The sequence below is a fragment of the Ranitomeya variabilis genome, chromosome 6 (genome assembly GCF_051348905.1).
Source record: "Ranitomeya variabilis isolate aRanVar5 chromosome 6, aRanVar5.hap1, whole genome shotgun sequence".
Classification (NCBI taxonomy): domain Eukaryota; kingdom Metazoa; phylum Chordata; class Amphibia; order Anura; family Dendrobatidae; genus Ranitomeya; species Ranitomeya variabilis.
The window spans coordinates 174,085,186-174,098,880 of NC_135237.1; the positions used below are offsets into that span (position 1 = coordinate 174,085,186).

The 13,695-nt window shown below is 39.0% G+C and overlaps 1 protein-coding gene and 1 long non-coding RNA gene across 3 annotated transcripts in view; one reads left to right on the forward strand and one right to left on the reverse strand.

Moving 5' to 3' along the window:
• The window catches only part of POU6F2 (POU class 6 homeobox 2), an 854,440-nt gene that overhangs the window by 45,198 nt on the left and 795,547 nt on the right, over positions 1-13,695 (forward strand). The gene's annotated exons all lie outside the window — the stretch shown is intronic.
• Positions 236-13,562, reverse strand: LOC143781047 (uncharacterized). 2 transcript variants are annotated; one of them, XR_013216518.1, is made up of 3 exons: positions 13,509-13,562; positions 3,072-3,222; positions 236-712 (listed from the first exon to the last, which is right to left on the reverse strand). It is a non-coding gene; the product is annotated as an uncharacterized LOC143781047 (long non-coding RNA). The 2 variants fall into 2 exon arrangements; XR_013216517.1 differs by lacking the exon at positions 13,509-13,562 and adding an exon at positions 3,299-3,535.

Below are 13,695 nucleotides of genomic sequence, written 5' to 3' on the forward strand. Positions count from 1 at the left end.
GGGCCAATCGGATGCAAAGGGCGGTATTTTGCATCCGGCGCATGCGCTGTAGCGTCTAAAAGCGCCATGTTGTGTGTGACAACTACACATCAATTCATTATCGCCATCTTGGTTGTGGAACTTCCTAATTTTTTAGATATTACCACAAGATAAAGCTACAAACAGCGGAATTTGCACATATATATGCGTTTATACCGCCAATTAGTCTATTATTATATTACTATAAAGAAAATATTATTTCAAACGGAATAACTCATTCAAGCTCCATATATGCCACACGGACTTTTTTTATGCTTCATCTCGCCTTGACCACCAGAGCAGACCTTATTACAGACCCCCTCCAGTGGTCACACAGTGTCAATAGGGTGCATTACGCCATTCCTGGCAAAATTGCCTCACCTTATGACCCCTGTATAGCGTCAGCCATATAGTCCCGGCTACCATTTATACCATATCTACACACCCAGGCATGTCATTATTCCATTTGAAAAACTGATAGCTTAATATAATGATACCAGAAATTATTAATACATAATATTATATTTTATTAATACATTAGCCTCTTAACTTCATAACCATGGCTCGTAGGTTTTAACAAAAATACATATTTTTAAACTTTTTTAGCATTTTTCAGCAGAGCGCTTGATATCTCCCCATCTTCGCATATCTCCTAGGGCAGAATCTTATAGCCAATCATAGGCAGCAGAATGACCTAGGTAAAAACACGTACATAAAATTAGGAACACATCCTAACAGATTAGTTCAAAAATATAAAAACAATATATCAGAGCCTTCAACAACATTATAATGGAATGAAAAACTATTCTTTATACAATTGCATGCATTTTAAAATCTACATTCAATCCTGAGGGTCTAAGTGTATTTAATTTGTAGATGCACATTAATTCCCTTTTCTTCAACACTTGTTCTCTGTCACCACCTCTCCTATTTAATGGCACCCTGTCTATAATTCTAAATCTTAAATCTCTTTCAGAGTGATTGCAGTCAATAAAGTGCTTTGGTACAGGTAGATCAGTTCTCTTTTTTCTAATGGTATATCGGTGCTGATTCATCCTGACTTTAAATTCGCAGGTCGTTTCCCCGATATACCATAGATTGCAAGGGCAACTTAAAAGGTAAATAACATAGTCCGAATTGCATGTCAAATAATGCCTAATTGTGTACTCCTTTCTTGTTATGGGGTGCTCAAAAGTATCCCCCTTGTCCATATGTGTACAATTCACACAACTAAGGCACGGAAAACAGCCGTTTTTACGAGAACCTGTTGGGAACATTTGTCTACTCACCTTGCTGGGGCCTATATCTGATTTGATCAAATAGTCTTTTATATTTTTATTCCTTTTGTATGAAAATAGAGGTGGCAATCTCAACTCTTTAACATCCGGCATGCATTTCCCCAACATCCCCCAATGCTTCATTATTACATTCGCCACCAACTTGCTCTCCTCTCCATATGTGGTGACGAATGGAATATGCCTATTTTTACTTTTATCCTTCTCTCTCATATCCTTCTGTATGAGTTCAGTTCGACTTTTTTGTAATACCTTCCTCTTAGTCATTTCCAACAGATTTCTAGGGTAACCTCTATTCATGAATTTCTTGACCATCAAGTCTACCGCCATATCTAGATTTTCTTCCTTTTTAACAATGCGCCTCACTCTCAACATCTGACTTAGCGGAATAGATCTTAACATAGACCGTGGGTGTTGACTATCAAATACTAATAGATTGTTTTTATCCGTATTTTTTACGAACAATGTAGTACTCAATTCTCCCTTATCTAAACTGACTAATACATCAAGAAACTGAATACTTTCCTCAGACATAACCAAAGTAAATTTAATGGTGTCATTAATAGTGTTCAAATATTCATGAAAATTCTCCAGTTCACTCTGAGACCCTGTCCACAGGAGGAAGACATCATCTATGTATCTCCACCACACCAAAACATGTCGGAAGTGGTGGGACACATAGATGAGGTCCTCCTCCAGGACTTCCATGACCAAATTTGCATACGCGGGGGCCATATTGGCCCCCATAGCGGTCCCACGTCTTTGCGTAAAAAACGCATCACCAAACATAAAATAATTCTTTTTTAAAATAATCTCAAGAATCTCAAGCAAAAAGGTTATCCCTTCCAGTGTGCACTTTGACAAATTTAGTTTATTCCCCACTGCTTTCAAACCCTGCTCGTGGTCAATGGATGTATAAAGAGACACCACATCGAAGGATGCGAGTATCACATCACCCTCTAGGTGTAGTGCCTCTAATTTATTCAAAAAGTCAGTCGTGTCTCTAATAAATGACTTGCACTGTCTAGCCATAGGGTTTAAAATTCTATCAAGAAAGATGCCCATTTTGTTGAAGATGGAACCCACCCCCGACACTATAGGTCGTCCTGGTGGGTTAACCAATGTTTTATGAATTTTCGGATTTATAAAAAGCACCGGGGTGCGTGGGCTATCTTCAAATAAATAATCATGTAGATCCTGGTCTATCACACCACCCTCCAAGGCTTCTTTCAAACAATTTTTAACCACTTTGTTGATCTCAAACTTTGGGTCACCCCCTAGTCTCTGGTACACACTGTCATCATTTAATTGCCTTAAAATTTCAGCAACATACATTTCCTTGTCCATGACGACGACTGCTCCCCCTTTATCTGCGGGTTTCACCACAATGTCGCCGTCATGGACAAGTTCCTGCAGTGCTTCAAATTCTTCCTTCCGTATGTTTGGATGTATATATTCTTTACCTGCCTTGTTCTTTAATTGCTCAATATCAGTTTTTACTGCCATCTCAAAGGCCTCAATTACTGCTGAATATGATGGTGGGATGAATCTACTATTTTTCTTTAGTTGTACAGACTTTAAGTCAAACTCACTCGTTTTCATCTTGGCATTTACATCTTTACTACTAAACCATTCCCTTAATTTAATCTGTCTGAGAAAACGTTCAATGTCAAGCTGTAGCTCAAACCAGTCTATATGTGCACATGGGCTAAAACTCAACCCTTTGCTCAGTACTGAAATCTGCATGTCCGTTAGTACCTTTTTAGAAATGTTCACTATGAGGTCTGTTCTCTCTTCCTGAGGTTTATTGTTTTCTGGGGTTGCCCTTTGGATTTCTCTGGCTTCTTTTTGCCTCCGGTGCTGACGTCTGCCACCCCGCCTTTTTCTTCTTCTGTTGTTTTGGTCATATCTATAGGAAATAAAGTCATCATTAAAGCATTTATAACTACCAATATTAGTGCTGGTTCTTCCCGTTCTCACAGGACCTCTGCTTTTCCATGGCATTTTTGAGTTATCCATTTGCCAAGTATAGATCCGACCAGTCTCATAGTCCCCAACATCTCTGCTCCATTTTTTTCTTTTATTTTCCTCCAATTCTCCCCGAAATTTGCAAATATCTCTATCCACTTTTTCTTTAAACAGTATCCAATCATCTTTATTTAGCAGTTCCTGTATTTTTTCTTCCAACTCCCTTGTACTCTGTTGCAGTTTTTTGACTTCATCTTGCAAAAACTCGACATTTAACCCTGCTGTTCTGTTTAGATTTCACATACACTTGTACTGTTCCCGGTCATTTTTGACCGTCCTTATAAAATAATCATTTTTAGCTAATCTAAGTGGTTTTTTTAAACAGTTTTTGCACTATTATATTGCTTGTGAAGATGGTTGTTCAAATACCAGAAAAAAAAATAAATACAAAGCTTGTTTTATATTTTTTTTATATCCAAAAGGGAACATGGTATTTTTTCGATTTTTGTAAAAATTGATTATTTTTGCAGATAAAAAAAAAAATCTTGATCTAAATGTTAACTATAAGTAATAATATCAAACATTATGTAGATATACTTTTTTCAAAGGCAAAAAAAAAAAAAAAAAGCTTTTTTCTCTATAAAATGGCAAAAAACGTTGTTTTTTATACACTTATACTGTTCCCGGTCATTTTTGACCGGACCTAACAAAGTTGTGATTTGTACCTAATTCAAGTGTTATTTGATTACCTGTTGCATTGTTTTACTGTATGTGAACATGGTTTTCAATAATCAGATGAAAAATTAAATCAAAAACTTTTATTTTTTGAATCAAATAAATTAACATTTTTTGCAATATTTGCTTCATATTGCACATAAAAACTTTTCTTTATTCTAAACTATATACAAACTTTTAAAAAAAAAAAAGGTTTTTTGTCAAAAACAAATGATAAATGCGATCAATGTATTACTTGCATTGATCACATGTATAATTTACATGACGCTTGCACAAGTATTTTGCACATTTGCAACACATAATATTAGATTTATGGTTACTGGACGTTGGACAGAATGAGCATCTTTTTCGCTTGCAGCTGGTTGCGATGGTGGAAGCCGTTTCAGTATCAGTGGTGGTCGAAGCTGTTGGCTCGCCGTCTCCACCATGCTCTCGAATTTGTCGGGCCACTTTTTCTGCACTCTCATTTCTTGGATTTCGTGGACAGCATTGCACAGTGTAATACTGTACAACCAGCAAACACATGGAAAATCAGAAAATCATGATTTACAATATGAAATGTTGACAACTGAATGGAACTAGATCTATATGAACAGCAGGGTAAATAAAAACCAGTGAAATAAATTGCGCATAGCTATACTGGAAGCGAATCCGTCGGCTGTATCGCAACTTGAAAATGTTGGTATGTGTAAATCTGTTCTGACCAAAAGTAGTCAGATACATTGATAAATAGTAGTAGATGCAATATATAGTTCAAAATGAGGTGATAGCACCTTTATTTTTGTCAAAAATTGTCTGGAGAGCTGAATAAAGGCCTATCGGTCATTTTTGACCGAACAGTACAAGTGTAAAAAAAATTGTACCAAATAAAGTAAACAAAAATTAAAAAAAAAAAAAATTCCCACAGAGAGTACCCCCCTAATGACGAAAAGTCAGGGAGCCTCAAGTCTCAGAATCACACGCTGAATTTTTATAACATTATAGAATTTCAAAAACGGTCATTTTTGACCTAACAGAACAGCAGGGTTAATAACATTATGTCCATAGCATATTTATTAGATACTAGACTGTGGCCCGATTCTAATGCATCGGGTATTCTAGAATATGCATGTCCCCGTAGTATATGGACAATGATGATTCCAGAATTCACGGCAGACTGTGCCCGTCGCTGATTGGTCGAGGCAACCTTTATGACATCATCGTCGCCATGGCAACCATTATGACATCTACGTCGATACTGTGCCCGTCGCTGATTGGTCGAGGCGAATTCACGGCAGACTGTGCCCGTCACTGATTGGTCAAGGCAACCTTTATGACATCATCGTCGCCATGCTGTGCCCGTCTCTGATTGGTCAAGGCCTGGCGGCCTCGACCAATCAGAGACGCGGGATTTCCAGGACAGACAGACAGACAGACAGACAGACAGACAGACAGACGGAAAAACCCTTAGACAATTATATATATAGATTTGTGTAAATCTGTTGCAGAATGCCATATTACCAAAAAACAAATTTGGGCGAATATTGGATCTCAAACCTCTTGGTATTTTGCGCTCCCTTAAATAATGTCCCAGTGTGGTTAAATGTAACTGTGAACTATTCAGGCGCTTCATATCATTCATATACTTATGTTTCAATTCCATATGTGAGGGAATTTTCAAGAAAGCTGCATCCCCCTCTATGTTTCTTAATATACGCTCTTCATCTTCCACGGTGTAGTTGAAGACACCTGGTTCCATGGTATGTGCTTCCATGTCCCCAAAAAATGCCCTAGGAGATATGCGAAGATGTGGAGATATCAAGCGCTCTGCTGAAAAATGCTAAAAAAGTTTAAAAATATGTATTTTTGTTAAAACCTATGAGCCATGGTTATGAAGTTAAGAGGCTAATGTATTAATAAAATATAATATTATGTATTAATAATTTCTGGTATCATTATATTAAGCTATCAGTTTTTCAAATGGAATAATGACATGCCTGGGTGTGTAGATATGGTATAAATGGTAGCCGGGACTATATGGCTGACGCTATACAGGGGTCATAAGGTGAGGCAATTTTGCCAGGAATGGCGTAATGCACCCTATTGACACTGTGTGACCACTGGAGGGGGTCTGTAATAAGGTCTGCTCTGGTGGTCAAGGCGAGATGAAGCATAAAAAAAGTCCGTGTGGCATATATGGAGCTTGAATGAGTTATTCCGTTTGAAATAATATTTTCTTTATAGTAATATAATAATAGACTAATTGGCGGTATAAACGCATATATATGTGCAAATTCCGCTGTTTGTAGCTTTATCTTGTGGTAATATCTAAAAAATTAGGAAGTTCCACAACCAAGATGGCGATAATGAATTGATGTGTAGTTGTCACACACAACATGGCGCTTTTAGACGCTACAGCGCATGCGCCGGATGCAAAATACCGCCCTTTGCATCCGATTGGCCCCTAGCCGTTCACATGGCCGTGATGTATGAGGAAATACTGGGACATGCGCAGTGTGCAAGGTAGAACGCTGATGTCCCCCATTACCAGCATGTCTCCTCGTGGGTAAGCAGAAGTGACTGCGGATAAGAACAACAAATCACTGAATATTAATATGAACACCTAAGCACAGTAGCACTTTATATAATAATGTATGTTAACATAAGTATAATATGGCACTTTAATTGGATGATGAGAATATCCCTATATATATGCACTAAGATGTAACACTCACTGCTTGAGACAGGCTCAGTTGAGCCGAAACGTCGCTGAGACATGTGGGTTTATTAAAAGTCCTGCATTTTTTCTGAGAACGGAGTGCTGCCTGCTTTTTTTGTATTTTTATTTTTCTGTCCATATAGAGATATAAGAGCTTGTTTTTTTATGAAATAAGTTGCAGTTTTGAATGATAACTAGTGATGAGCGAGTGTACTCGTTGCTCGGGTTTTCCCAAGCATGCTCGAGTGACCTCCGAGTATTTATGACTGCTCTGAGATTTACGGTAGTTTTCATCATGGCAGCTGAATGATTTACAGCTACTAGCCTGCTTGATTACATTAATTAACCAAAAGCATAACTACCAACAGCATGATAATGGCTATATCGCCATCAGTAGATGAACAGGAAATAGATGGTCAGTAATGTGCTGAAAAGAAGGACCAATGCACTGGACAGATCGCTAAAAACACTACAGAACAAGAAAAATGGGTCACAAGGGCCCAAATAAATGACCAAAGTCCATATGAGATAGCTCAAAGTAACCTTTATTAATAAGAGACAAAACAGAGAGCAGGTAGGGTAAAATGCCACATGGTGTATACCAATACTGCACAGACGTGTAGGCAGACCAAGGGCGCACGGAGCCAAGGAGAAAAAACCTGCAGCTAATAATATGTAAAAAACAGGACTAGCGCTCCCTATGGGAGAAAAATATATGAATGGCACAAAAATGGGTGTATATATATATACATATTACATGGGGGACACAAAATGCACAATGCAAAATACAATATAAAGTCTTAGTCCCACCTGTAACATACCAAACACCGCAAAGTCCTGAAAAATAGAGAAAAGTAAGCAGCTCTTAGTTACCTCATCAATAGAGTGCAGGATATGAGACTCCCAGGATCCGTGTGCCCACCCCATATCCTGCACTCTATTGATGAGGTAACTAAGAGCTGCTTACTCTTCTCTATTTTTCGGGACTTTGTGGTGTTTGGTATGTTACAGGTGGGACTAAGACTTTATATTGTATTTTGCATTGTGCATTTTGTGTCCCCCATGTAATATGTATATATATATATATATATATGCACCCATTTTTGTGCCATTCATATATTTTTCTCCCATAGGGAGCGCTAGTCCTGTTTTTTACATATTATTAGCTGCAGGTTTTTTCTCCTTGGCTCCGTGCGCCCTTGGTCTGCCTACACGTCTGTGCAGTATTGGTATACACCATGTGGCATTTTACCCTACCTGTTCTCTGTTTTGTCTCTTATTAATAAAGGTTACTTTGAGCTATCTCATATGGACTTTGGTCGTTTATTTGGGCCCTTGTGACCCATTTTTCTTGTTCTGCTTAATTAGATGTAGGGATTCGCTAGCAACCAGGAAACCCCCACATGTACTCAGCCTGGCTAGTAGCTGCAAATCATTCAGCTGCCGCGATGAAAACTAAATCTCCGAGCAGTCATAAATACTCGGAGGTCACCCAAGCATGCTCGGGAAAACCCGAGTAATGAGTACACTCACTCATCACTAATGATAACATTTATTTTACCATGTAATATACTGAAAAATGGGAAATAATATCGGAGTGGAGTAAAATGGTGAAATTCCAACATTATATTTTTAGTTTAGTTTTTTTTTTGTGGTATTCAATGTGCAGTAACAATAACCAGGAAAAATGAACTAAACTTATAATGTTTTTTTATTTTAGAGGTTAAAAGTATTTAGAATTTTTTAAAAAACACATTTGGTTTGTATCACCATTTTATGAGATCTGTAACTTTTTTATTTTTCAGATGGTCAACATCTGTGAGGGCTTATTTTTTACATGGTGAATTTTTATTGATACTACTTTGGGGTACATATGACATTTTGACAGCTTTTTATTTCACTTTTTATGGTAAGTGTGGAAACAAAAAACAGCAATTCAGGTATCTTGATTTTTTTTGCCTTTTCATGTTTTGACGTGAGGTTTAAAACTTTTAAAACTTTGAAATATCTGATTTTTATAGATACACCACTAACAAAGATGTTTACTTTTTTTGTATATCTTTATCTTTTGAACTTTGGGAAGAGGACGATATATATACAGCTGTGGCAAAAATTAATATCCAGACTTGAACCCTATTGAAAACCTCTGGAATGTAATCAAGAGGATGATGGATAGTCACAAGCCATCAAACAAAGAAGAACTGCTTACATTTTTGGCCAGAAACAGTGTGAAAGACTGGCGGAAAGCATGCCAAGACGCATGAAAACTGTGATTAAAAATCATGGTTATTCCACAAAATATTGATTTCTGAACTCTTGCTGAGCTAAAACATTAGTATTGTTGTTTCTAAATAATTATGAACTTGTTTTCTTTGCATTATTTGAGGTTTTTATTTTGAACATTTTACTTTGTCAAAATAAAAAAAATTCAAAGTTTATTGCTTGGAAATTCGGAGATATGTTTTCAGAAGTTTAGAGAATAAAAGAACAATTTACATTTTACTCAAAAATATAACTATAAAGAGAAAAATCAGCCAAACTGAACATTTTGCTGTGGTCTCTTAATTTTTGCTTTTTTGCCAGAGCTGTATGTATATATATATATATATATATATATATATATATATTTAATACATTGTAAAAAATACCATGTATACTTGTGTATGAGCCGAGATTTTCAGCACATTTTTTGAGCTGACAACGTCCCCTCGGCTTATACACGAGTCATTGTCCAGACTGCCGGAGGGAGAGGGGGAACTAAAACTGCAGCCATCGGCTTCCAGAAGACATCAGTACTCACCCTCCGTCACTGCATCTCCGTCCCTGCATCTCTGTCCTGGTGCCAGCAGCCCTTCCTGTTCCTGTGCTCAGCGGTCAGGTGGTACTGCTCATTAAGGTAATGAATATGCATGTGTCTCCACTCCCATAGGCGTGGAGCGCATACCATGTGACCACTGAGCACAGGAACAAGGAAAAGCTGCTGGCGCCAGGACAGAGATGAAGGGACACGCGAGCAGGGTGAGTAGGATGGGGGGATGTAAGCTGTGTGGGACCGTGGGAGCCATGCGAGACCCTGGAGCCATGCGAGACCCTGGAGCCATGCGGGAGTGTGGGAGCCATGTGGAACCCTGGAGCCATGCGGGAGCATGGAGCCATGTGGGACCGTGGAGCCATGCATACAACAGGGGGAGTCACACATATCAGGACAAAACGGTGGAGCCACATACCAGGACAGGACGGGGGGAGCCACACATAGCAGGACAGCGATGAGGGGGCAATGCATACCCGGCTTATACTCGAGTTAATAAGCTTACCCAGTTTTCCGTGGCAAAATTAGGTGCATCGGCTTATATTTGGATCGGCTTATACTCGAGTATATACGGTACTTTTAAACATTTTATTTTTCATTTTCAATTGTGTTTCAATCTCCTTAGGAGAGTTGATCCTGATATAATTTAATTGCTTATGCTATCTACTGCAATGCAGTATGTAAAGAAATTGATATCCTCCTATGAAGCCCTATTTGTGATTTGGCTTCATAGCAGTACCAAGATGACAATGAAAATGATGGGGCCTTCATTATGCTCCAGGCTGCTATGGTAATGCATCAGCAACCCAGTGTACACCCGCAGCGGCAACCATTCCTTTAAAATTCCAATCTCAATGATTGGCAGTGGCATCTAAAAGGTTCATCTGCAGCAATCAGCGCTAGCTCTGGTCACTGCTGTTACATGCAGATGTCACCTGTGTAACACAGCAAATGTTGGCCTGGTATAGATCGCTGCTGCCCCTCTATAAACCAGGGCAGAGAAAATCTGTATAGAGAGATTTGAAATCTGATGTGGGCTTTACATAACTATATCTGCAGAGAGCTTTCATTGAAATCTGCTGATTGTCGGGGGATTACAGGGGGTGTGGTGCTTTTTTAAAAGAAATTTTGACCATGTCTTTCTCCTACTGATCGTAAAAAAAAGGAAAGGTCACTGTATTTGTAGGATTCTACTATGGAAATGTTTAATATCAAAATGCTGTAGGTGAGAATACTTTATGAAATGTAACAATGAAAATGAACAACAAAAACAACTAAACTGCTCTACAACTCGTTCAAAAAAAAATCACACAGATCCTATAAAATATCAGAAATGTTTGTCTTTAGAGAACCCACATTAGATAAATGTTTTCATTTATCATGACAACATTTTGTAATGCAATTTTCACCCCAAAATAGCACATGAAAGCCTACTGTTAAGCGTGTCAAGCCCAGAAAGAAATGGAATGCTAATAAATAACCAGCAATTTAGGCTGACAATGACAGACTGATCACATTGATTACATTGATTATCTCTCAGACTTTTACAATGTACATACAGACAAGGCCAATTTATTGCCCTAAAAGGTTAAGACGGATATCATTATAGGAGAAAAAGAAACACAAACAGAAATAATCCTGCATCTAAACATAGACTGATGCAATCATAGTCACGGCCAGAGGAAGATCACTATACAGGGCACTGTGGTTCTTTGTTCAGACCCGCAACAAACAGCTTTAACCAGATTGGTATTCCAGCTATCCCAGTAAATCTGACATGTACTGAACAGTGATGAGCAAATATACTCGTTACTCGAGATTTCTCGAGCATGCTCGGGGTCCTCCGAGTATTTTTTAGTGCTCGGAGATTTAGTTTTTAGCGCTGTAGCTGAATGATTTACATCTGATAGCAGCATAAGTACAAGGGGGGGTTGCCTGGTTGCTAGAGAACCCCCACATGTACTTATGCTGACTAACAGATGTAAATCATTCAGCTACAGCGCTAAAAACGAAATCTCCGAGCACTAAAAAATACTCGGAGGACCCCCGAGCGTGCTCGAGAAATCTCGAGTAACGAGTATATTCGCTCATCACTAGTACTGAAATGACACGTAGAATCATTAATAAAAAGTGTATATCTAAAGGAATTTTTTTGTCTGCAAAAATGGCGTTATTTGCCTGTGCTTAGGAGTTTTTATGGGAACACAGTATGTTTTTCATATTGAATTTTTTAAAGTTTTTTATATTTTTCATTAGCTTTGCTGTAAAACCTCAAAAACTGCAGGAAAAATGTAAGTAAAAATTGTCAATAAATGATGCCACTAAAAGCCTTTGAAGAAAGACAATAAAAAACCTACATGTCCATTTTTACATCCTTTTGGTATCTGTTGTATCTGAATAGTGTGGCAGATAATACTAATTTATACAGTATCATACTACAAACCTATGGGCGACGTATGCCATTATTTACCTATCGAAATGGTAAGGAAACTGCAGAAGCAAGTTGGTGGTGTTTGGCTCCAGGAATTTTTAGATGTGTAGCTGGATCTTTCCTTTTTTTTGCCTAATTGAATACATATACAGAGGCATTTTGGACAGTGCAGGTGTATACCTTTATAGTGAGTTGTGTTGGAGCCTTTGCTCTAAAGTGTAGGTTTAGGAATCCTATAGACCATTACCTCTGACAGAAGGATCTAACTCAATGTGACAAAAGCCTAAAGGTACCTTCACACTAAGCGACGCTGCAGCGATACAGACAACGATGCCGATCGCTGCAGCGTCCCTGTTTAATCGCTGTGTGGTCGCTGGAGAGCTGTCACACAGACGGCTCTCCAGCGACCAACGATGCCGAAGTCCCCTGGTAACCAGGGTAAACATCGGGTTACTAAGTGCAGGGCCGCGCTTAGTAACCCGATGTTTACCCTGGTTACCATTGTAAAAGTAAAAAAAAAACACATACTCACATTCCGGTGCCCGGCGTCCGCTTCCCTGCACTCCTCCTGCATCCTGTGTCAGCGCCGAACATCTCCCACAGAGCAGAGCGGTGACGTCACCGCTCTGCTTTATGGCCGGCACTTACACAGGATGCAGGAGGAGTGCAGGGAAGTGGACGCCGGGGGACGTGACAGGCACCGGAATGTGAGTATGTGTTTTTTGTTTTTTTTTACTTTTACAATGGTAACCAGGGTAAACATTGGGTTACTAAGCGCGGCTCTGTGCTTAGTAACCCGATGTTTACCCTGGTTACCAGTGAAGACATCTCTGGATCGGTGTCACACACCGATTCAGCGATGTCAGCGGGAGATCCAGCGACGAAATAAAGTTCTGGACTTTCAGCAACGACCAGCGATCTCACAGCGGGATCCTGATCGCTGCTGCGTGTCAAACACAACGATATCACTAGCCAGGACGCTGCAACGTCACGGATCGTTTGGTGTGAAGGTACCTTAAAGCCCCCCATACACAACAAATAGCTGTTAGCCAAAGGCCGTCTTGGTCAATACTGTTGTTAGGCCAAGCACTCCTGTGTTCTCTATGAGAAAAGCGCCAACAGATATCCTTGATAGGGGCTTATCTCCAGGGAACAAAGCAATCATCAGTCTGAATTCAAACATGCCCAATCGACATCTCTGAATGATCGGTTGGTTGGTGCCCTCATACACTTTAGGGTATTGCTAAACCTGTTGATATCAGCAAACGCAGCTAATCTGTATGTGGGGGGCCTATAAGGTGTATTTACATAAGGTTTCTGTTTGTTTTCTCGTGGTTTTGCCACTATTATAATCTTTCAGTTTTGCTTTGAACTAAGAAAACAGTTAAAAATAGCCAGATATTGGGCGTGTGATTCTTACAACTACACAGGATACATCACCATGCTGAAAAAGATAAAAAGATGCCATTTAACGGGTGGTCTAAAGGCTGAAGTAAATTTTATCTAAATCTTATCTATTTGATGCCATAATTCTAAGCTATTTTTTTAATTTACCTGCTAGTCAATTTTTTTTTCACTTCCTGTCTGTTGACAATTCCTTTGTGAGGCCCCAGTGCATTCTGGGTTATTAAACAAAGCATCATCTGACCAGGAGGCAGAGGCTGTGGTCACTGTCACAGCCCCAGACCCCTCCCTGAAAAGAAGCATCAGCAGTGACGCTTGTTTCAGGGGCGGGACTTGT